The sequence below is a fragment of the Varanus komodoensis genome, unplaced genomic scaffold (assembly GCF_004798865.1).
Source record: "Varanus komodoensis strain SLA01 unplaced genomic scaffold, ASM479886v1 scaffold6_1, whole genome shotgun sequence".
Classification (NCBI taxonomy): Eukaryota; Metazoa; Chordata; class Lepidosauria; order Squamata; family Varanidae; genus Varanus; species Varanus komodoensis.
Window position 1 is genome coordinate 2556218 of NW_025336345.1, and position 22724 is coordinate 2578941.

Here is a 22724-nt window from a genome sequence, read left to right on the forward strand (position 1 = left end):
AGGGAAGATCTATCCAGATGTTTGTGTGCTGCTTCTTTCCTTCTGCAAAATGAGAACATCATTAACTTCCTATTACTGGTAAGAGTCAGTAACATAGCTTCTTTATTTTTAGAAAGCAATAGAGATTGTGAATTCTCTGATCACTGTTGGTTTTTGCATCCAGAGAAAGGATATGTTTTTCTTAGAGAAAGCTTTTAAGAACCATGTTTTTCCTGCAGTTTTCAATTCTAAAAGAGAATGAAAAGTGGATATACTGTAATTTTCCAGTTGTAGCCCTTTGATATTAGGAAGGGGCTAATGGTGAGGGGCTATTAATTCCCTATGTATTTAACTCATTTTTTGAGGGGATCTCTCCTCCTTGCCTTCCTATACAATGTTAGGAATTGCCATTGCTAACGATATTGATTAGCACTGACTTTGAGCCGGTTTCTTCATTATTAAGAACTAGCAGAGCTTGTGGCTTCTATGATCTCTTGGGTTTGGGAAAGGATGCATTTTCCTTGGAGATGGCTTTTAAAAACCATGCTGTTCTTGCACTTTGATCTCCACAGGGACTTCCATTCTATTAGCATATGAAATAACTCAGCCCATGTTTCAAAATTAGCCTTAATATATGAAGTAAACCTTTTTTAAAAGGCCTAAATGACCACATGGTTGCTAAAACGGGTCTGGATGATTACATTCCTAGCCACCCTTGACTTTGTAGGGTGATTATCTCTGGGATTGGAGCCACTGGTTAATAGTTTTTTAAAACTAGGATGTGAGATCCATGCTGAATTTGACTACTTAATAGACACTCGAATACCACCCCCTTATAATTTAAACTCACGTTAAACTATTTTTTCCTGCTGGCAGACAAAAATATAGGAAGTGGATACCATGAGTTTTATGTACATTCGGCTGGTTCTTCAGTCTGAGAGTTCTTCGTGACCATGGCAACAATGGCTCTTTCCCAAGTAATATGTCAACAAGTGAACTGCTTGTTGAGTATATCATAAAGAACACTAGTCATGTCTTATGAAGGCACAACCTCCTGCTCATGTATGCTGTGGAGGTATGACAAAGCAGAAGCCCCCCCCCCCAGTGTTCGCTGCGTTAAAATCTTACGCACAGATATCAATAGATATATGAGGGATATAACATTTTATTCAATTGAATGGCTAGATTAATTGATGGAGACTATTTTAATTGATCAGAAAGATTCATGTGATGAATTGCTTAGCAGTTTAAAAATATTTGTTGTTGTTGTTTTTTAAGTACTTCTAAAACTGAGGAAGACAAACATCCTGCTAGAAGAGGCATTGCATACTGTTTAAGGGAGTATAGGAAACACCTCTTAGGAGATTGCCAGCAACTGTTGAATACTGCCAGATATGGAAAGGCACAGAACTACACTTGCTGGGAAGAATGAACCTTCTGGCTCTGGGCTGACTGTCCAACTAAATGGGCCACGGGCTGCTCTTGGGCGGGAACAAGTATAGGAGGGCTTTAGTTCTTCGTGCTGGTTTGCTGGTGCACTAGCTGAGCTCTGTCTGCGCTCTGGTATCCACATGTTTCTGGTTCTTCAGCTTCAAATCTTAGTTAGTTCTCTGAGTCTGCCTTTGGGTTGGTCTGCTGATCTTGATTACCCACCATCCCGACTTGTTCTTTGATCCTTGCTCCCACATCCAGACTTCTGTACACACCATCCCCAACTAAGGTTATGTCTGTCCCATGAATATATCATCTAAAAACAAATGCAGACTTTTCTTTGAAACCATTCTACCTTATGCAGTTTTATGCAGATTTAATTAGTGAATGAGCTATAACTCATGTGATTAATTGATTAATCAGCTGAAAGTCCTAGAATTTATATTACAGCTTGCTTCCTGGTTTTCAGCTTATTTTGGGTTGCAAGTATTATATACATTCTCTCCACCATCAGTGCTAATTAATTTTAATGTTTCCTGGCTGACTCTTTCTGCTATAGGTACAGCACAAGCTATATTACCTTTAATTATCTACATGAAATGAAGTAGCTCCAAGCACTTTTGAATATATTACCACTCAATATTTTAATAAGATTCAGCTCAAGAAGTGTTTGTACAAAATCATTTGTGTCATTTTAAAAGAAGAGAGTGGTGGAGTTTATTTGAAAATAATGAGACAGCATAGGTAATGGAATTAACAGCATAGGTAAAAGGCATCAAGGGCAATTGATTGTTCATGCAGTACTTAGGTGGCAAAATGTTGTATTATTCCAGCCTAATTGTACATTGCATACTTGTGAAGTATCACTCAATACTTAAGTGCTCCTAGTACAGGTCTCAAAATGAAGCAATGTGCATTTTTATTGTGTAACACCCAGAAGCCCTTTTAAAATATCTCACATAGCTTTCACATAATCATATCTGCAAAATCTTTGAGGTCATTGTGTTATTCCAACATAACCTAAAAATTCAGATAAGAAAGTGATGATGCGCACCCTGTCCTTCAGGCCTGATATCTTCTCACAGCCCTGAAGCCCCTTAGTCCTCTGTTCAGCTCATAGGACACTTGGTGACCACCATTTTACCCATGACTCCCATGTTTGGTCAATCTGTTCACCTCATGACAACTGTGCAAAGGATGCAGGCCTACTATAATAATTTGAAAATAACTACCTGTGTTACTTTTGGGTGAACAAAAAGAAGGAAGCTATTGATAATGCTGGAATATATTATTATGAGTAGGTACATCAAAAAGACTGGATCAAAACTGCATTTTCTTCATGGAAATCAGTGTTCTCAGATATGTGTTTGTGAGTGAATCTATGCCATCATGGGAATCTCTGTTTGGTTTCATTTTATTAACTACAGTGTAGAAGAGAGTAGCAGGAGCCTTAATAATGCATATTTTAGAATGCATTCAAAAACAGCTTCCACCTAGCAAAGAACGAACTCTTATGTGTGGTCAGTCATACCCTCTTAACATTACTAACCTTCTTTCTTCGAAGAGCTGCTGACCATGTTCATTCTTGGAAAACTGCATGAGCTCATGCAGAAAGAACCTTCCCATTAAGGCTGTGATGAATAATCTCCTCCTGGACAAAGACTGCCATGAAAAGTAACTGAAGAACTAACTACAAGGAAAAACCAATGGGAGGATATCTACCTATCCACAGAAAAGCCCAAATCATCAACAGCAGCTTCTGGCACTCTCATGTCAAATTTCATCTCAAATAGCAACCTCTGCATCGTCTTGGAAAAAATCTTGTCATACTTTTTTATTCTCAGTTTTCTTTTAAGGTAAATTGAATATATTGTAACTTCAAGTTATATTCCCCTTTGATATCAGGAAAAGGGTGATAATGGTGAGGATCTGACTTGTATCGATTTTGGATCTCTCTTCCTTGCCTCATTACAAGTAATTAGGAATTGCCTTTATTTAACATACTGGTCAGCACTAATTTTCAGCAAGTAAAATCTTGTTGCAAAGCTTCAAGGTTTGTTAATGCTTAAATGTTAGATTTTTAACCTCTGGAAAAAAAATTCCCCTGGTTCTTGCAACAGTAGCCAAAATCTAGGCCTTCAGACCTCTGTCAGATTAATCAAGTCCATCATAGCAGCAGAACTTATATAGTATGGGTGTCCCAAGTTACAAAGGACTTTAAGAATAAGAGCTGCATCAGAGAATAAGAGCCTTTGTGAGTAAGCTGATTCATGAAACCATCTCTTTGTCTTCCATCTTGATCAACTGCTGTTTGTTATGCGACCCTGCCTTTGTCAAAGTTCAGCTTCTCCAGGAATGTGGCATTTTATTTAGAGTACCAAGAAAGAATGTTGATATAAAATATAAGTGGAGGTCTTGTGTTTTGTTACCTTTGCATGTAAATTGCACAAAGGTCAGATAGAATAGGTAGGTGTACATCATCATCGTCCACCGTTCCTTTCAAATGATGAATCATGCCTTTAGCAAGCGCTCGTAAACCACGTCTTGTCTCATAAGCATGCTGGCCTCAGCTTTGCTGAATGAATGTTCAGATTTAATATCAAAGACGGAATGGAAATTTGGTGACCAAAAGCAGACTTAACCTAGTTTTAAAGTGCATCAGGGCCAATGCCAATGCAAAGACTTTCTCAGAAAAGTGAGCTTCCTTGTTTAATCTGCAAAAGACTAGACTTATTGGGCCAGATTCTGTCCAGCCACAACTTCCCCTCCCTGGTTCCCATCCACCTAAAAAAGTTCATTCACTTTGTTCATTCTTGGAACTAAATCAGATTCAAAGTCCCTTCTTTTTAGGTCTGAAGATGGAAAGTGGCATTTTCAAGCGTGCTGAACACCCAGAACTTGATAAAAAAAAATTGAAATTATTGGACCAGCAAAGCAATGTACAAATAATGGATGGCAGATGAATGACAGACTGGAAAGGTGCTCTGTGGAATAAAGACTGCTACTCACACTGTGCCTGGCTGGGAACAATTAACAGGTTACTGGATCTGCCTATACAGAGTTCTCAATCATGCATAACATTTGGCACAAGTGAAATGGGGAACCCATTGCATTGCCCTTTTACCTGTCAGGCATTGCCACCTGTAGCACATGTATCAAGGAGGAAGCTTGTGAGAGCATGTGCATTTGAATCATGTGTAGTTTTTAAGAGCGAAAAAAAGGCAGTAAATGTGGCGTGGAAGACTTTCTAGGCAGTGGTGGTCTGGCTGCTGGATAGAGCTATATTCTTCATGGAAAAAGATTTCTTTTTGCTCCAGTTTTATCTTTTATAGAGATGCGAGTGACCTCCATGGTACAACTGCTCTACTATCTGTAACTAGGGATATATGAGCATCCCTATGCATAATCAACAGTGGATTGATCTTTTGTACCATCGCCCAGCAAGTCCATGCAAAGCATTTTCAATTGCACAGTGTTCCCCTTGCCCTTCCAGGCTTATCTAGAGCAAGATAAGGGTGGCAGCAATGATGATTGAGGGTGGGTCTTTAGTGGAGCATCTTTCCCCATCACAGAGGGGGCTGGGAGTATGAGTCCAAGCATCCCCAGGGGGAACATGCAAATATTTGCATAGTTTCAACAGAAGAAGAATCCTTCCCAGTTTTATCTTAAGGCTAGCGTAGGTGAGTAGGGTCTTTAAAAAAAGATGGAACATAAATGTCTTTCTGGAATCTGTCCAGTTTTCTGTTTATGGTTTCTCTGACTACAGTCATTACCAGTGAACCTGTGACAAGAAGGTTAGGGAGACTGTAATTCCTGAAAGCGTTTTGTGATTTCTGCACTGAATTTAAGTGGAACTATAATTAAGGGTTTTAACCCCATATACAGATGCCCACTTTCACTCTTTCCCAGGTAAAATTGATCTGTGCCTTTCAGTTAGAGCTCCAGGTTAACTTTTTCTCTCACTTACTCTTCCTAGCATATTTCTAAGAAGGAATGTGCATCCTTGAAAAGTTAACTGCTCCCCAAAGTTAGCATTTTGAGCCATTCCTTCTCCCACTTTTGCTAGTCCTGTTAAAGAGTTAAGGAAAGAATCAAACCCAGCAACAAGGTGAGCTGTAATTTTTACATATCTGGCCTCACTTCTTAATCATGAATAAGAAAGCTTTGCACTTGGCCAACGATTTGCAAAATTGTATAATCTTTGACTAAACTGCTCCAAGAATATCCCAGTAAGCAGCTTGCACATCTACCCTGGCCTGCAGGCCAGTACTTCAAAAAGGCATTGATTTAGGTAAAATAAATTGCTTGATTAAAAGAAAGAAATGGTGGTATACTTTAATATGGTTGAATTATAGTTTTCCCTTGAGGCAGCATTTTCCAGTTTCTTAAGATTTCAGAATCATTCAAGCTGTTGGTTCATGCCATTTTAATTTCAGAGCAAATTGCAAATGGACGTTGAAAACATCTGTTCACTGTCACAGGAGACTTACAGCACCAACATGTGTCATAGTGAAATGTCATAAAATGCTTAAGTTAAATATTGTGCAAGCCAATAGCAGCTCAGGAATTTCAAATACCTTCTTAAAAGGAACACAAGTTTCATCATTTAGTAAAAAAAAAAAAGGAATTCTCCAGAGAATGCCAAATAAGTTAGTCACACTCTACTATGTTCCAAGTTATGAAGAACTCAGGCCAAGAAGAAAAAACCCACCAGTATTTTATTTATTTATTTTTCAATTTCTATCCTGCCTTTTTCCTACAAAGGGCTCAAGGCAGCTTACATCATTCTCCTCCTCCATCTTATCCCCACAACAACCACCCTGTGAGGTAGGTTGGGCTGAGAGTCTGTGACTGGCCCAAAGTCACCCAGTTGGTTCCATGGCTGAGCGGGGACTAGAACCCAGATCGTCCGAGTCCCAGTCCCATGCTCTTAACCACTACCCCACACTGGCTCTCCACTATGGAGGAATCATTCATACTTGAAGCTTCTATAAAATGAAGTTAAAAGGGAGAGACAGGTAGAATTTTATCAGAATCAGGAAGTGGTCTGAAGGCTCTGGATATCTTCTGCCCCTTCTTGTTCTTCCCATTTACTACCTCCACATATCCCCTCGCTGTATTGTTACTGATTAATACTTACAGATGAGGAGTGAGTGAGAGAGAGAGAGAGGGAGGGAGGGAGGCCAGGGAGGGTTGCTAATGCATTTGCAGGAGAAGGAGGAGGATACTTCTATTTCAACTGAAGTCTAGTTTTTGATATCCCCATAAATCAAGAAATGTTATTGCCCATGTTGAAATATGAGATATGGACATTTCAAAGTAGCACTGCAGGACAAATCATCATTGTGTTTTTTGCAAAAAGAAGTTTATTTCTATCATTTCCCACATTTCTTAACTGTAATAATTTCACAAATGGCAAAACCTTGCCAAAAGTGCATTCATCGGTACGTCTAATGAGAAGCATGCTGATCTGCTGTGTGAAATGGCAGTGATTCGTAAGACAGAAGGTGAAGTTATTTATGGGGGCTGCTGCTCAGAATTTTCAACAATTCCAGGGTGGTCTAGGAAACAGTGATGAGTGCAGATGTTCAAGGAACAAAGTGATGTTTCCACACCTGCAAGCCAGTCACATTCTGTGCAACACTCCCCAGCCATCCCAAGGAATACCATCCTGCAAAGATACTCTGCAGCTGTGCTAGTGGTGTTGTTGCAAAATATGAAGATGCCAAACACCATATGAAAAGCCTCGTCGAAAGAGGTGAAGATGCACTACCCAACTCATTGGAGGACCAGGGTTTCATTCCCAGAAGAGATGGCACAGGTCAAGAGGATATCTGGTGCATCAGCTGCAATGCAGATCATGAGAAATGGTCTTTGTACAGAAGCATGGGAAGCTGCCACATTCTGAGTGAGAACTTTGGCCCATCCGGCACCTTTGCAGCAGGCCTCTTGCAGGGAGATGTCAGGAGTGAAGATTGGGCCCTTTCCACGCAATATGAGTATATGTGCTCTGCCACTGGAGTTCAGCCCTTATTCCAAACAGGGGGAGCCTCAGATGGGTTGGAATTTTACAAAAATACTGATTGGAACAAACATAATGATATAGATACTTATTTACTCAGAACACTTTAGCATTTTGAGGAAACCCACAGCAAGCCTCAGGATAGCATTCTCTCCTCCCTTCTGTCTTTCAGCACAGCTGCAAGGTGAGGTTTTTGCCTCTAGATTAGCTGCAGTTTGGTGTTATATGAAACGGTAAGGTACTCAGTCTTAAGTATGGCCTGTTGAAATTCACAATGAGGCTTTTAAGGAGACACAATAAGGATTGTTCTGCTGAATTCCTCAGCGGGGTGCTTTCTTGGCACCTACTATAGCCAATAATTCAATTAATACATTATTATAAGGATTTATTAAAAGGATTTATAAAGGATAGATATGTTTTAATGCAAAAGAAAGTTTTTGTAGTTTCCTTTTTTTCCACCTAAAGGAAAAATAGAACATGAAATCTAAAGATCTATTTGAGAAATAGAATTTCCAGTTTTATTTTCAGCCAAGTTCTATAGGAGACACATTTCTCTTTGAGTAACTGTGATTTATAAGGATTCCCTCTCACAGTCAGCTAAAGGCAGTTTTGTGTGATGCAATAACCTCTCCACAGTGTTGGGCCACAGAGTTTTTTTCCATGGCTTGATTTACTAATGTTCTGTGTGTTTCCAAGGCTGTGTAAAGTAAATTGTTTATGAAGACTATATTCTTAACTTCCATTTAAATAAACAGAATTTGCGGTCGCCTTTCAGAAGCCTATCATAGATTTATCTCATATCCGGGCTCATGGAAGAACCAAAACAGTAACAGTGAATAGTAAATCATATGTATAAATGCCCGCTTTTCAGTGTTGTAACCATATTTTGCAACATTGTGAAAGGTTAGCACTCCACATATATCCCCAATTCATCCAGTGGTTCCATGTGAACAAAAATGTTAGATAATTAAATATATTATCTAAAAGAGAATCAAGGGAATTGCCAGGAATTTGGGATATTTTATTATCTGAAACCAGTTATTTTCTGTTCTACTTATGCCTCCTCTGTACCTAATTATTAAGTCAGCATATGTAAGAAAACTGCTCCCTTGTTGTAAAAGCTTAGTTCATTCCCAGGTTACTTACTTAATGTGAGAACTCAAGGGAAGTACATGTGCAAAGGACTTTGGTAAACAGCACTATGTATTCTTACATGGGGATAAAATCCACTGTTCCCCGGAGGGGCTTGGTTCCCAGAATACCTGCATAGGAGTGTGCTGTACATCACCGGTGGGCACCTGGTACATTTACCTACGGATGGCTTGCTTGTTTGAATGCATAGCTTGGGCTGGATAATTATATCTTGAAAAGAATAGAAACCTTAAAAACCTAATTAGGATATTTTGCAAAAAGAAAAGAAGAGTTAATGAAACAAAGCTCCTATGAACACTTATCAGGAAGTACATCCATTGAAAAAAGTGTAGCATTTGAACCTGCATTAATATGGTTGGATTGCACAAAAATTAATATTAAAAATATTCAGCTCCCTGCCAACTTGCCCCTCCACACACACTCTCTCCATAACATACAGTCTCAAATGATTGTGATTTTATTATATGTTAAATAAATCCAGGTCTACTACAAAACAAACTTGGACTTTAGATTTAGAACCAAATGTTGTCTTTATGGTGCAATTCCATGGAATAAGATTAATACACTTTTAGATAAAATAACTGGGAAGGATAGTGCCTGCGGGAACGCTTAGCATTTTAATTGCAATATAAATATGTCACTGCCTTCCTAATTTAAGTAATGCATGGGAGCTTGCATAATGTCGAAGGACTTACGATCATAATGTATTGCACCTGTTAGCAGAATTGGACTACTGGAACAGCACAGCTAACGAGAAAACATACTTTGTTAGTCATTTGTTAACACTTGGATGAGAAAATTGATCAGGGCCACATCCAGAAATGCATTGTGAGCTGGCGGGCCATAAAATTTTTGGATATTCAGAAAGCAGTTAAGATAATTTGCTTATTAGAATCCTGGCAGGTGTCAATCTATAATTGGTGAATATGGTGCCTTGGATATCCTACCCTTTGCTTGGTGCTATGCTAACAACTGAACTCAGTTCAGCCAAACAGAAATGTTATCAGAATGGGCAAAAGTCCTATTAAAGACCTCCCTGTGTTTGTAGTGGCTTGCTTAGATGGTTCTCATGAGCTCTCTTGAAAGCACAACACAAACCTCATGAGCCATTAAAGTCGCCTTGTAGTGCCTTTGTCCAAATCAATTTCCAGGAGTGCTAATATCATAGCAACTGCTTCAGATTGTTTCTGTCTCTAAGGGCACTGGAATATTTGATTAATCCTGCGAAATGAAACAGTTTCCATATATTTCCAAGTGCAAGCTCATGTTTGCCTGCCACTGCCTGCACACAAGTCAGGGAGGAACAGCATGTGAGATATCCCAGACTTTTTCCAGGATATGGCTTAGAGCCACACTTCGTAAAGGCACACTTGCTCCCAACTGACCTGCTCACATACCGAGGCTATCTTCAGAGGCTCTCCTCCAGGTGCCCCTGTCAGCTGTGGCAAGGCAGGTGATGGCCAGAGGGATCTGAGTTTTAGCACCCCCTTTGTGCAATTTCATCCCCACAAAAACCTGCATAGTGCCAACATTCTCTTTTTTCAGCTCTTGACAAAGATGCATCAATTCTCCCAGATTTTTCAGTGTAGTAGTTTAAAAAGAAATCTGATTATATTTTATTGTGTTATAAAGAATGCCCTAGAAAATTATAAATCTTTACTAAAATAAATAGGTAAGTAAGTAAATATCCTGACCGTCCAGCTGAATGCGAAGGAGCTGAAACATAAACATGAAGATATGTTATTCCGAAAGAAGTGTTTACCTGGATATTTAAGGAAATTAAAGTATTTTACTGTCTGGTTTGGGGAATGCTTATACTGGTAGAGATGAGGGCTTTGAATTAGAGCTGACCTGGACCTTCTCAGAAGCTTGGCTTTGCCCCTTCCCACAAACAAGACATTTTGTAGACCATTCTCCACATATTCTCCATTTTTGTCTGGGAGTGGAAGCCACCGTTTCTTCCTCACCCTGATTTGCAATGATGGGGCAATAACTAGGTCTAAGGCATTGTGGGATAAAAATGGCAGTCAGGCTGCAATGCAGCTGTGGCTGCAACTGTAAGGAAACAAAAGAAGAAAGAATAGATTATTTGAAAATTTCTTCTCCCACTGGAAAATATTTGGTGAAATGAACTCCTGCTGCTCACAAATTTCAGGGGCCATTTTTTATTTGTGTCACTTTGAATCATAAGGTGTGTTCTGTTAAATCATTTAGTAACACCTTTGTCTTTCTTCTTGAGTCCATATAGCATTAATGTGTCAATTGTATTTTGAATTCTAAAAATGGTGTTCCATCCATTGCTAAGAAATCACACCAATCTAACACAACTGACAAAAACAGCTTTTGCAGCTTTTCCAACACATGCTTCTGACATTCTTATTGATGCAATTCAAGAATTTCACAGACTAGAGCTTCCTAGCATGCACACAGAATTCAGATGTTTAAATTGGTTTTTCTTTTTAAGATAACCTAGTGACACGGTGCAGTTGAATTAGATATTCTATGTTTCCCTTGCTTCCAGATTTTTTAAAGAATAGTCTACAGATGGAGGCTTTTACACCATTAAATCTGAAATGCAAATAGTCCAGTGATGGCTTGTTCTTGATTACTGAGGGGTGGGGGAAAATTAAGTACCAAAAGAAGCAATTTAAGTGACATGAGACATAGATCTTGTCCAGATAAATGAAGCATCTTAATTCTGAAAACCACATTCTATAAGGAATGGTTGAAAGAGCTGGTATCTTTAGCCTGGAGAACAGCAATCTTAACAGCAGACATAATGGCTGTCTTCACATATCTGAAAGATAGTTGGTGTTAAGCTGGAGCTAACTCTGTTTTCTGTTATTCCGAAGGGCAAGACTAGAACCAGTGGGTGTAAATGGCAGGGAAGCCGATGTGGGCTAAATTTTAGGGGGGCATCCTTCACTGTGGTGCTGCTTGACTGTGGAAGAGATTTCCCTGGGAGGGGGAGCAGAGCCCAGTGCTTGCAGGCTACAGTTGCCTTCAGTTCTGAGGAGGAAGAGAGGCAGAGGTGGGCGTGTGGCTTGGCAGTACCAAGAGTCTCAGGGGGAGCATGAGAACCAGCCCACCATGGAGAAGAAGGGAGACATTTGGGAGGGGAAGTGACAAAAAAAGAGTTCCTTGATCTGGTCAGGAGGTGACAGGCAAAGTGAGTGGACACTTCCAGCATTCCCACCATCTTGCCCTCAAACAGCAGGAGCCACCCTGTGGGCAGAGTCAGAATCTTTTTGGAAAGGGAGGAAAGGAGAGGAAGTCTTGGCTTGGATTCAACTCTTTGGATTCATGGGCAGATGCTTCTCCCACATCTCAAGATGAAGGCAACTTTGATTTGTACTGAAGGCCTGGAGGAGTGTTGTCCATGGGGTCGCGATGGGTTGGACGCGACTTCACAACTAGCAAGCAAGCAAGGAAGTGACGTGCTAGGCTTTAATGAAAGGACTGTATTTCTAAAGTTTCATCTGAGTCTGCTAGAGAGGCAAAAAGGGAGGGAGAGTCCTGCTCATCGCAGGAGATGGCAAGTTCTTCTTCACTGGACCTATTTAAGCAGAAACTGAAGTGCATCTGTCACAGGGCTGTAGTTGGGGGTCGGACCAGGCAATCTTCAAGGTCCTTTCCAGTTCTGGAATTCTGAGACTCCTTAATGGCTTAGCTACTGGAACTTTGGACTATCTAGGTTTTATATCCAGAAGTGGGTGTTGATTTCATATAGCTTATGAACAAGTGACTGTACAATATAATCTGGAAACAAAGGATGTAACTTATTCTATCATAAAAATGAACTACCATCTTCTTGACCCCACGTTTGTATAACCTGCAATGCCCTTGTTCCTCTTACTTCACAAATTCTGGGAGTAAACATTAATTTGCACTGTATTAAAAGGAAATGTTTGGAACATTAATTTTAAAGGTATTCTCCCCCAGAAGCTCATTTTTCACCAAGGTTGCCTCCTTGTAGCAATAAGTTATACAAATGTAAAATAAAACTTTTGCCCTGCAGGACTGGATTATGAGTTCAGTGCACAGAAGTCTTAACACTCTCAACAACACTCTGATAGTGGATAGACTAATATCCAGACTGTGGAACAACCAAGGCAGGGCTCATTTTCTGTTCGAATGACACAGCTAGCGCCCACTTCATGTGCTGATGCAGTGACCTCAGCAACTTGCCCAGGGCCTTGTACTAATACTCTCTGGGTATGTTGGTTACCTTCTCCACATGGTTTATTAACACTTTGTAAAAGTGTATTTCCATACTTATAGCCCCTGACCTTGTTTTGTCACCACTGAAGTGCAGGAACAGAACAGGCAGCTTCCACTCCCAAATGCGATAGCTGTCACGTTTACTTTTGGTGTGTTCTCACATGTGTGCGCATACTTGGGATCCTGTCCTTCTTGGCCATTAGCCAAGAAAACCTTGGTCAAACCTGGGAATGCAAACAGATGTGGAGGATCTGTCTCCAAAATTATGCCATGTTCTAGATCTCTTGCATTAGGAGGTGTTCTTAAGGTTTACGTGCCATCTTTCAAGCCCATTATTAGGGCAGATTGAAGTACGATGTTCAAAACACCATGTTGTAGCTAAAAAGAAGCTCATAACAGTAAATCTATAAAAGCAGTGCAGCAGTGATGCCTGAATGGAAATAAAGCAGTTCAGCAACTGCCTGGTGCTGAAAAGGCATCAGAATGGAGCCAGGAGGCCCTCAAGGCAAATGCAATCCAAACCCAGGGAGCTGTAGCCGAAAGGGCCCCTTTCCCAGCATCCACCACCAACATCACATGGCAGGTGAAGCTGGAGAAGCACCTCCCATGATGTCCTCACAGCATGGGCAGACCGATAAGGGATTTTCCTGCAGATTTGAGAGACCTACAGCAATGTATGCAGCATGCCCCGTCCAGCTTCTTGCTGATTTGTAATTGCCAATTTAAAAGAAATGAGCATTTTCAACACTTTGAGCTATCACCAGCCTTGGCCAAACTCTTGTTAAAATGCAGTGGCAGCTCATTTTATTTGTTCAGTGCCTCCTCCATTTCAGCTCAGCTCCATTGTCAATAAAGTGCCTTCCAAATTATTCTGTTCTTACGTAGTGCATTGTCAGGTAAAGGTTGTTCCACCAAACTGAGTCTAGTTGCCTCTTCCTGACAGCAGACGCCCACCCCATACCCATTTCAGAAACATTCTCCCAGGAGCACTTTTAGGATTCACCCAGGACTGCAGAGACATGAGGATGCAACCCTCATTGTAATAGCTCCTGGTTCACAGAAGGTTTCAATTGTGGATCATAGCATCAAACCTATTGTCATTTCATGCTATGAGACATTAACATGTCTTTCAAAAAGTTGCTTTAAAGTGGCAGTGAAGAAGACAGTGGAACATTGTTGGAATGGTCAGTCTGTTTGTGGTACTTAAGTGTTTCCTCCCTCTTCAGAGTTTTGCTTAACAAATGGCAGCACTCAGTTTGGCGTTGCAGTTACGATGGGCAGCATAGCCCTGTTCAGGCATTTTCCAGTGGTCAAAGCAACCACGTAAGGTGAGAGAGCATGCTAACAGCTCCCTTTATCAACACTTCGATTGCTCTCTATTTGTGAAGAGCGACTGTCCAAAGAGGAAGGCCTCCTATACCCTTGGGACAGAGGAAGGCCCCCTATATCCTTGGGACTTCATGTGATGGATCACCCTGATTTCCCAGCATCCTCAGTTGCATGGAGAAGCTTGACAGACACATGCAGTTCCCCCATTTCTTTGGAATAAACCTTCTGATAAGGAAGGAAAGGTTTCTGTAAGACTCTTAGCCTTCTTTATTGGCACACAACCTGAGGAGGTGTGTGTGGCGGGGAGGGGGAGTTTTGCATGAAACCTGGGGTAGTGAAACAAGAAGATTCTTATGATTTTTATTTTTATTCCCCCGAACTGTGTTTCTCTTCTCTTTGGTGCTGGCTGTTGCGTTCTGGATGGCAGAATGTAACAGCTTTGGGGACTCAAACTGGATATCTGTTATATCCAATATCAGCAACCAAGCATCTGTTATGTTGTAAGTCATCCCATTGCCTTTTCTTGATCAGGTTTTTTTTATTTTCTTTAAATAAATTGTGTGGTTCAACAAAGCCTGAACATGAAACAAACTACAAATGGTCTCAATGGACTGCTTCAGGGAAAAGATGAGAAAAACTTTCTGAGTAGGATGCAAAGTAGCTATCCAAATTTCTGCAGCAGCTGTCTAGTGATTTCCTGATAAGCAGAGTGATTACGGCTTACTATTCCACAGTGTTGCAGAGGTGCAAGAAGAGCTAAGAAGAATAAGAAAACCCAGGTGGAAATATGGGAGCATCGTATTTGACACCCTGTATAAAGCTGAGAACATGAAGAGAAGAAAGAAAGGGACGTGGGAGCTCTGGCAAATGCTCCTTTCCCAGTTGACACATCACTGGTCATTGGACCAGGAAAATGCAGAGTAAGAAAATCCAGGCTGAAATACAGGGGCATCTTATCAAATGAATGCAACCAAACCATTTTTATTTTTTATATTAATACGCTTTTTTTTCCCTTACAAGAAACTCAAGGCAGCTTACATAGTTCTCCTCTTCCTCTCAATCTTATGCTCGCAGCAACAACCCTGCGAAGGAGGTTGGGCTGAGAATCCCTGACTGGCCCAGAGTTCCCCAGTGAGCTGAGTGGGGACTGGAACCCAGATCGTCTGAGTCCCATTCCTGTGCTCTTAACTACTACACCACACTGGTCTGGACATAAATGTTCAGGGCATCAGGCAGTCAGCTAGTATTTCCCAGGGTACTATTGGGAGGTAGCAGGCAGAGCACTGGAATAAAGCACTATGCAAATTCAAAGCCTGTAGGAAATAAGATAATTTGTGTTTGAGAAATGTGACTCGGTAAATACATTTCTAAAAGAGACAAGCCTAGTGGATTCTATCATGATAAAAGGCCTGGCATTGCATAGTAAGACAGAGTCAGCTGGCAGGGTGAAAAGCAGGCAATCAGGCTGGGGCAGAAGGAAACAAACAAAAATCCCTTCCAGACAGGGGAGGGTCATAAGCACATGACCTTCCATGCAGAAGCTCCCTGGTTCGATCCCTGGCACCTCCAGGCACGTCTACAAAAGTCTCTTTCCTGCAACCCTGGAGAGACATTGTTGACCGGACTTGGCAACAGTGGGCTGGGTGTTCCAGTGTTCCAACTCCAAATGGAAGGCAGCTTCCTGTTTTCCCAGATTCAGTTAAGGATTCTAGACAACAAGGACGGCTGGTGTTAGTTTTTTTCAGAACCCCCAACCATGGAAAGTTTTGAGTCAAGCTGAATGGAGGAAGGTTTACTTTTCTCTGCTTTCCCCACTGGCCTTGCAATGTCCCATGCCTCCTCCCAAATCTTTTCCATAAAGTTCCAGAACTTTCCAGAATGACATGCAGGATGCCACTGGGGGCTACAACGAGAAGGAGAAATGTGTGCCTCTTCCCATATCTCCTGCCAGTTCTGTTGGCAGGAATGTTCTGAGTGGAACTGAGGGTGTGCTGGTAGGTATATTTATATGTCTTTTAATTTGTTTTAAAGTGTTTATTTCAATGTTCTTACATGGAGGTGGATATAGATTCAAATACAAAAGCAATAAAGGTTTGCTTTGTGAGCCAAGTAGAAATTCCACCCTTCAGGTGGTTCATGAGCAGCAAGCTGGACAGATGAAAAGTGCAGAGCTATTTTGTACGTTCTTTGGTCCTAAATGACTGAATTCAGACATTGTATTTGCTGGTCCAATGACCTGTGATGTGTCAGACTGGGAATGCAGTATCTGCAAGTGCTCCCCCTGCCCCAATTTTCTTTCTACATTTCATGTTCTCCATTTTATGCACAGTTTCTTTGTTTGCTAAACAACAGTTGTCCATGGTGTCAGTATGATGGTGGCTGGAACACTTCCTAAAAACCAATACTGTAAACCAGGAACAAATCATGGTTTTCAATCCTGGGTTGCAGGGAGTGTTCAAACCAATCTTCCATCTGAACATCTTAGAAAACTGGTGTTAATTAGCCAGGAAGTCTTGTATTAAATTGCTACACAGTGCATTTGTATGGTTTGTTGGACTAGGAATTTAACACCTGAGCATCCAGATATGAATTTGACATCTGGATATCTGTGTCTGAGGATCTGGATATACTCAAACAAGCTAGTGTACCACATGGGCAAAGAGTATGAACTGTGAGACAGCCAGTCAACGTTTCAAATCATTTCTCTGCCAAGAGCTCAGTGTATGGCCTTCAGCCTGCCATCCTCTTTCACTCAGTCTCAGCCCTTTATCTGGTATAGTGGGTTAGCAACACAGCATTACCAGGATGTTTCTCCTGTTATTGTTATGTGCACATGAACACATCCAATGTGCTGTATTATACATACATATGCTACTTACTTCAGATATATTATCATCTTCAGATAGAAGCGAGGTTTATGCCATTATCATGTTACTGGTGGCTATTGTGCTTGCATAAACCAGCTTCAGATGTGCACTACATCCTGTAAGGTGTACCAGCACATCAAAAGATCACCACATCATTCATGTCACTGTCTTGACTAATACTTGTTGCATTATCAAAGGACGAATGGTGTATATTTCCTTTCTGCAGTAGGCAAGATGTGATATTCATAATTGACGTCTAAGTGTTCCATTGACTTAAGGGGCTTTGTCTAATTATCTACGCTCTGAATCATAAGAGAGTTTCTGGTAAGCCTTGTTTTTAGTGGCAGATGTCTACCCAACTGCATCTGTTCATTAGCTTTGGTTTGATTTCATTAACGGATGTTCATTAATGAGGCATTAAGCAATGTATGCTAATGTTACCAGGCAGGCAATGGCACCACTTCCTGGTGATTGTACTTCTTAATACATCTAATATGGGTAAACAGATTTTTGTTTATAATTCTGATTAGTCATTGCCTCAAGGGTGTAAGAGAAAAGTTGAACCAAAAAAGGTAGGAAGAAAGGATCTGCTTAATTTGCTCCAATCTCGTATGCCCATGCCACAAACCTGGCCAACCAGACTGATGAAGCCTAATGAATGCATCTGCATGATTAAAACATCTGTCTCTGTCCTAAAGGGTCAATTCAGAGGCTAGATTGGCATAATGATTGCCAAGAAAAGCCAAATTAACCAAACTTAATGTTCTTCTAATCATTGGCCCATTGAGTTGACAATGATGGGTAGCAAACATGCACCAGTGAACAGTAATGAAGCTGCTCCTGGATCAGCTCAGCATAGGTTTTTTCAGGCTAATTAGGTAGACGAAAATGTTAATTTAATCAGAGGAGCATGTATTCATTAAAGAAGGTGCGTAAGAGAGCTGATTGCTGAAGTAGAAAATTAGCTCAGTCAAGAGGTAAAATATAGCCACTGACTAAATTGTCCAGAATTTCAAGATCACATGCTCGTGGATGGATTCCCATGCTTCTCTCTCTTATATATATATATGGGCCCACTCACATGCATGTGCACACATATGCACATATATACAGATTTTTCATTTACACACACACACACACTTAGAGAGGGGGAGAATACCAAACACTCTTGATTACTAATTAGACTCTAAAGTGTATCACAGATAATGTGAGTATGCTTGTTACATGCTGTCTCAAACAATGGTATCTCTCCCCTCCCCTCCCTTTTTTGGCATACTTCTGTTTAAGGAGATGTCAGGAATTGACCAGAACTGTACTACTGACCACAGTAAAACAATATAACTCAGATGGACTGATTAGTTCACGTGATTGTATGGAGCATTCTTGCTGCTAAGTCCATCATACTGGCTTACCTTGCACACACCTGTATTTTCTAGGAGGTTTCTGTTCAACATGGGTCCCAAGTTGAGTCCAAGTTCTAAGAGATGGAGAAGATCTTAAAGTGGAAACTATGCTTGTGCATCCTCTTCCTGTTTTTGCCTCTGGAATCAAAATGGGAAACATCATTCCATCCCATTTTTATTTTTATTTTGTATTTAAGATTAATGTAGCACCCTGTTCCATATTTAGCCTTGCCAGCAGACCACTTTGATTACAGAAGAGTATTAGAAGAGTCACTTGCAGAAGGTCAGCCAGCAAGCCCACCCATTGTTCATCCCTCCCCAGTGCAGTTGTTGGACAAGTAGGAAATTAAAGACTAAAGGGTATGGCTTGTGCTGTTGACAAAAAGCTGAGCGATGGTGAAGAGGTGTTGCTTTGATCCAGAAGAGCATGCAAAAGATTTGAAGATCTCTGCCTGTGAAAACAGACTGGCAGTGAAGAATCAGCAGTGAGAGAGAAAAGTTAGAAGGGGCAGATGCATCAGGGAATGGTGAATATATGTAAAAGAAAGAATAATGTGGATGGGAAATTGATGTAAAAAAGGCAGACACATGTCCAGGAGCAGGGTTATTGTCATAGCAAAGACTACCATATTTTACATGAAAAGTATTGCATACAAAGCACCAATGTAACTTGAGTTAAATTCCAAGGGAGAGTGGTGACTTATGGTGCTCATTTACCAAGTCCATTTTCATATCAAGAGATATTCTACATAATTTGGCTTACTATGTGCCAACAGTCACTCAGGGAAACTCGGGTCTGGCCTACATACTCTTCCCAAACTTGCCCTGGCCACTGCCATGGCCACCCATCCCAAAAGTGACCAAGTGGCTCTTAGAGGTGGCTGGCACTGGTTTGCTGATGTTCCTGCCACGATCAAGAGCCATTTTCAGCTCTCTGCAGCTTTTGTGCACTTTAAACTTTTGGACATCACAAAGAGTGGATTTATATTCACCTTTCATGATCCTTCCTTTGACTGGAAAACTTAAAAACAAGCCCCCTCCTAAATTTTACAAATATTTACCAAAAAAGTATAGTTGTGCAAATAGGAACTTGGTTGGGCAATGTTGGGGATGAGACACCTGCTCTCTCACTGCAGGTAGAAATTGTCCCAAAGGGAATCCAAAGAGATTTCCCACACACACACTGCTTTGCTTTGGTCTGGCAGACATCAGAATGTAAGGTGTCAAGTCAACCAAAGGCATGAGTTATCTTGGTTTGCAAAAAGGGGGTGGCTGGATTTATTGGAAGATATTTCTATTTTCAGCAGAAACAGTCCATTTTCAAGAAGGACTGGTAAGAAATTACTTTGTGGACCACAGAAGGTTTCACATCTTATTTTTCTTTTAAAGTATCTCACTGGAAATATGCATAGAACCTAATAAGAGAATCATTTCGCTTAAACCACAGCTTTTTAATTGGTATTGCATCCAAGGTCATGTGTATGGGAGTAAGAGCTGATCAACAAGAACATTTGCCATTCTCATATTCTAGGCTGCAGCTTTTAAAGGCTACAGTGGTAGCCTGTGAAAACATCATTGTATTCTGTTTTTCTGCTTTTATATGCTGATTAAGAAGGTTTTAGGTTTGAAAACAATAGCAGTCACTGACTTACTATAGTGTTCTTTGCTATTAAATTTTGCATTGACTTTTTGCTGCAATGGCTGTCTCAGAATTTGAGAATTGTTCCTAACATTGCTTATTAGAATTGCTGTTCCTGCATTAGAAACACAGACCTCAACCATGCTGTCTTTCTTGTTCAATCAGAACCCATATAATCAAAGTGGATTTAGAATGTGAAGATACTCTATTGATTCATGTGGCAGTGAATAAGCAGCAGCAAACATAACCTGCTACTCTTTTGAGAGAAGCAAGAAAGAATGATCCCTATTCAAAGTTATGACAACATTTCAGGCTTTGTTTTCTTGTAATCATAGATATAAAGGCCAAAAGATGCTGGGTGTGCAGTTTTATTAAAATATGGGTGTATCATAGCAGAAATAAGTTATGGATCAGGAAACATGAGAAAAGATGGAGTTCAACAACTTTGCAAAGGAATGTTATAATTAAAAACCTACTGAAGCTGTTAAACAATAATTTAAATGGAATGAAAATCATACTTATGCATGGCTGAACCGAAACAGGAGCAAAGAGAATAAATTTTTGTCAAATGCAAGAACCAGGCCACCACTGGGTGAGTTTCAGGATTACTGATTGAAGTGCAGTAGTGGGGAGGAATATTTGCTGTATGATCTTTCCATCCAGATTCCAAAGTGTGTGTCTGTTTGGGATGGGTGTGTTTTCTTGCACAGTATTGCCTTTTTTAAACCATTTGCAAAAGCTTGGTAGTTTAAAGGAGGTGATCTGCAGGCCAGAGCGTAGTGCAATTCCTCCCTCTCTGGCCAGGTTCAATTGTTTCACCAAGGGAGGGAGCAAGATTGTGCTGCCTCTCATGTTGCAGATCACCTGCTTTAAACTGGTAAAGTTGCAGATTTCCACAACCTGGTGCCCAGCAGATGTGTTGGATTACTACTTCCATCAGCTCTGAGTAGTATGGCCCATGATCAGAGAGGCTGAAGTTGTAGTCCAAAGGGACACCAGTTCTGGGTTAGGATCACCCATATGAGCAGTCATAGAAGACATGCCATCTCAAATTCAGCATGTGCCCTCTGTGATGTCACAGGCACTTTTATCCTGATTGGATGGACTAAGTGGAGAAAGGATATCTTGGACCTCTAAAATGATGCCAAAGCAACAACAGCCTTAGGAACAGTGACAGCAAATAGCTGTGAGCAAAACCATGCAAATGTTTCTTCAGACCTCTTTAGAACACACAAACAAACCTGCAAAGGTTCTTGGACACATTTTATGCAGTCAGATTGAGTCAGGGAGAGGCAACAAACCTGAATTCCAGTAGGTACAAAGGAAAATACTTTTTCAGGTCTTGCTGTGGCGTATTTTCAAAATCAGAAGGAGGCTATTTTAAAACTAAGCCTTTAAAAACAATATCTGCAGTTTAGTCACCATTCTCTGTGACCCCTGTTAGATTCAAATAGATAAGGACTTAAATTCAAACAGATAAGGATACTTAAAGTCTAAGTGAATCAGAAGGAGTCCAAATGATTTCATTGAAAGCTAAGTGCACTTTAGTTGTTTTAGGGATTATTCTATTAGATACCTGCAGTTCATTGGCTGTCACTAAAAAGCTCCATGGAGATAGCTAAGCAGTAGCAGGCTTGCTTTCTTTCCCATTTGGCTGGATTTTACCTGGATTCCAGCCATGCTGCCATGTGCTGATTTGTACCATTAAAACAAAAACAAAACCATGGTCCCAACCGTTGTGGAACTAGAGATAAGAGCCGCAATATACAGCTACTACTCTGCCCAATCACTTTGTGTGACGCTAGGTTGCTGCTGCCTTTCAGTATTTCTAGCTAGTGAGTGAAATTACAGCTACCACTGGTATTGAATTCCTGAATGGATAAGTGATTGCTGCCCGTAGGAAACGTGTTTACTCAGATGTAAGTCCACTGGGTTTAAGGGTTTACTCCTGACGAAGTACACACAGGATTCCTGAATTAACTACTTCAATATATGATTGTCTTGCATGCCATTTAGCCTTTGGCTATGTACACAAGTACATGCCAGATATGAGGTGGACTGAATCCATAAGGAACCACAGGCTTGATAGCTGAGCAGGACCGGCATGGACAAGGACCCATTTGGAGGGCTTTCATTAATAGGGTCACCATAGGTTGAAGATGACTTGGCAGCACATAACGATCGCAGCATCCTATATACAAAAGTATGTTTTCCTTCCTTACCTGTTGAGTTAAAGGTTTTACCTTTGAGAGTTGGTATGGGGAAAAGGCTGTGAATATAAAGCTTTTTAAGAAAATTGTGGAATAACAAGTTGGACTGTAAAGTCTAGATTTACATGTCTTAAAGAGGTGTACTGCTGAATTCTTTCAGACTTGGAGGCTTTGCGGCAGTTTGGTGCCAAAGCCTTGTCTTGATTGATTCACAGGATTGGAAAATGGTTCTTAAACCTTAGAGAACAAGGACATTTGAACTAAGATTGCCAGCAGTGAGAACATAGAAATGTTCAAGTGTACTAAAAGATCGCTTTAAAAATCAATTCAAAGCATTACAAGAAGAGCTAATGGTGTAGGAAAGGAGGCTACTCCTATGATGGTCTGATGCAATAGGCTTTAAGGTAGATAATTTAAACAATTCCCTCTCCTGGTAGACTTGGATGGTCAAATGAATTAGATACCTGAACT

The 22724-nt window shown here is 40.6% G+C and overlaps 1 protein-coding gene across 3 annotated transcripts in view; it reads left to right on the forward strand.

Moving 5' to 3' along the window:
* Positions 1-22724, forward strand: part of SGCD (sarcoglycan delta) — a 532748-nt gene that overhangs the window by 361516 nt on the left and 148508 nt on the right. The window lies entirely within an intron of this gene.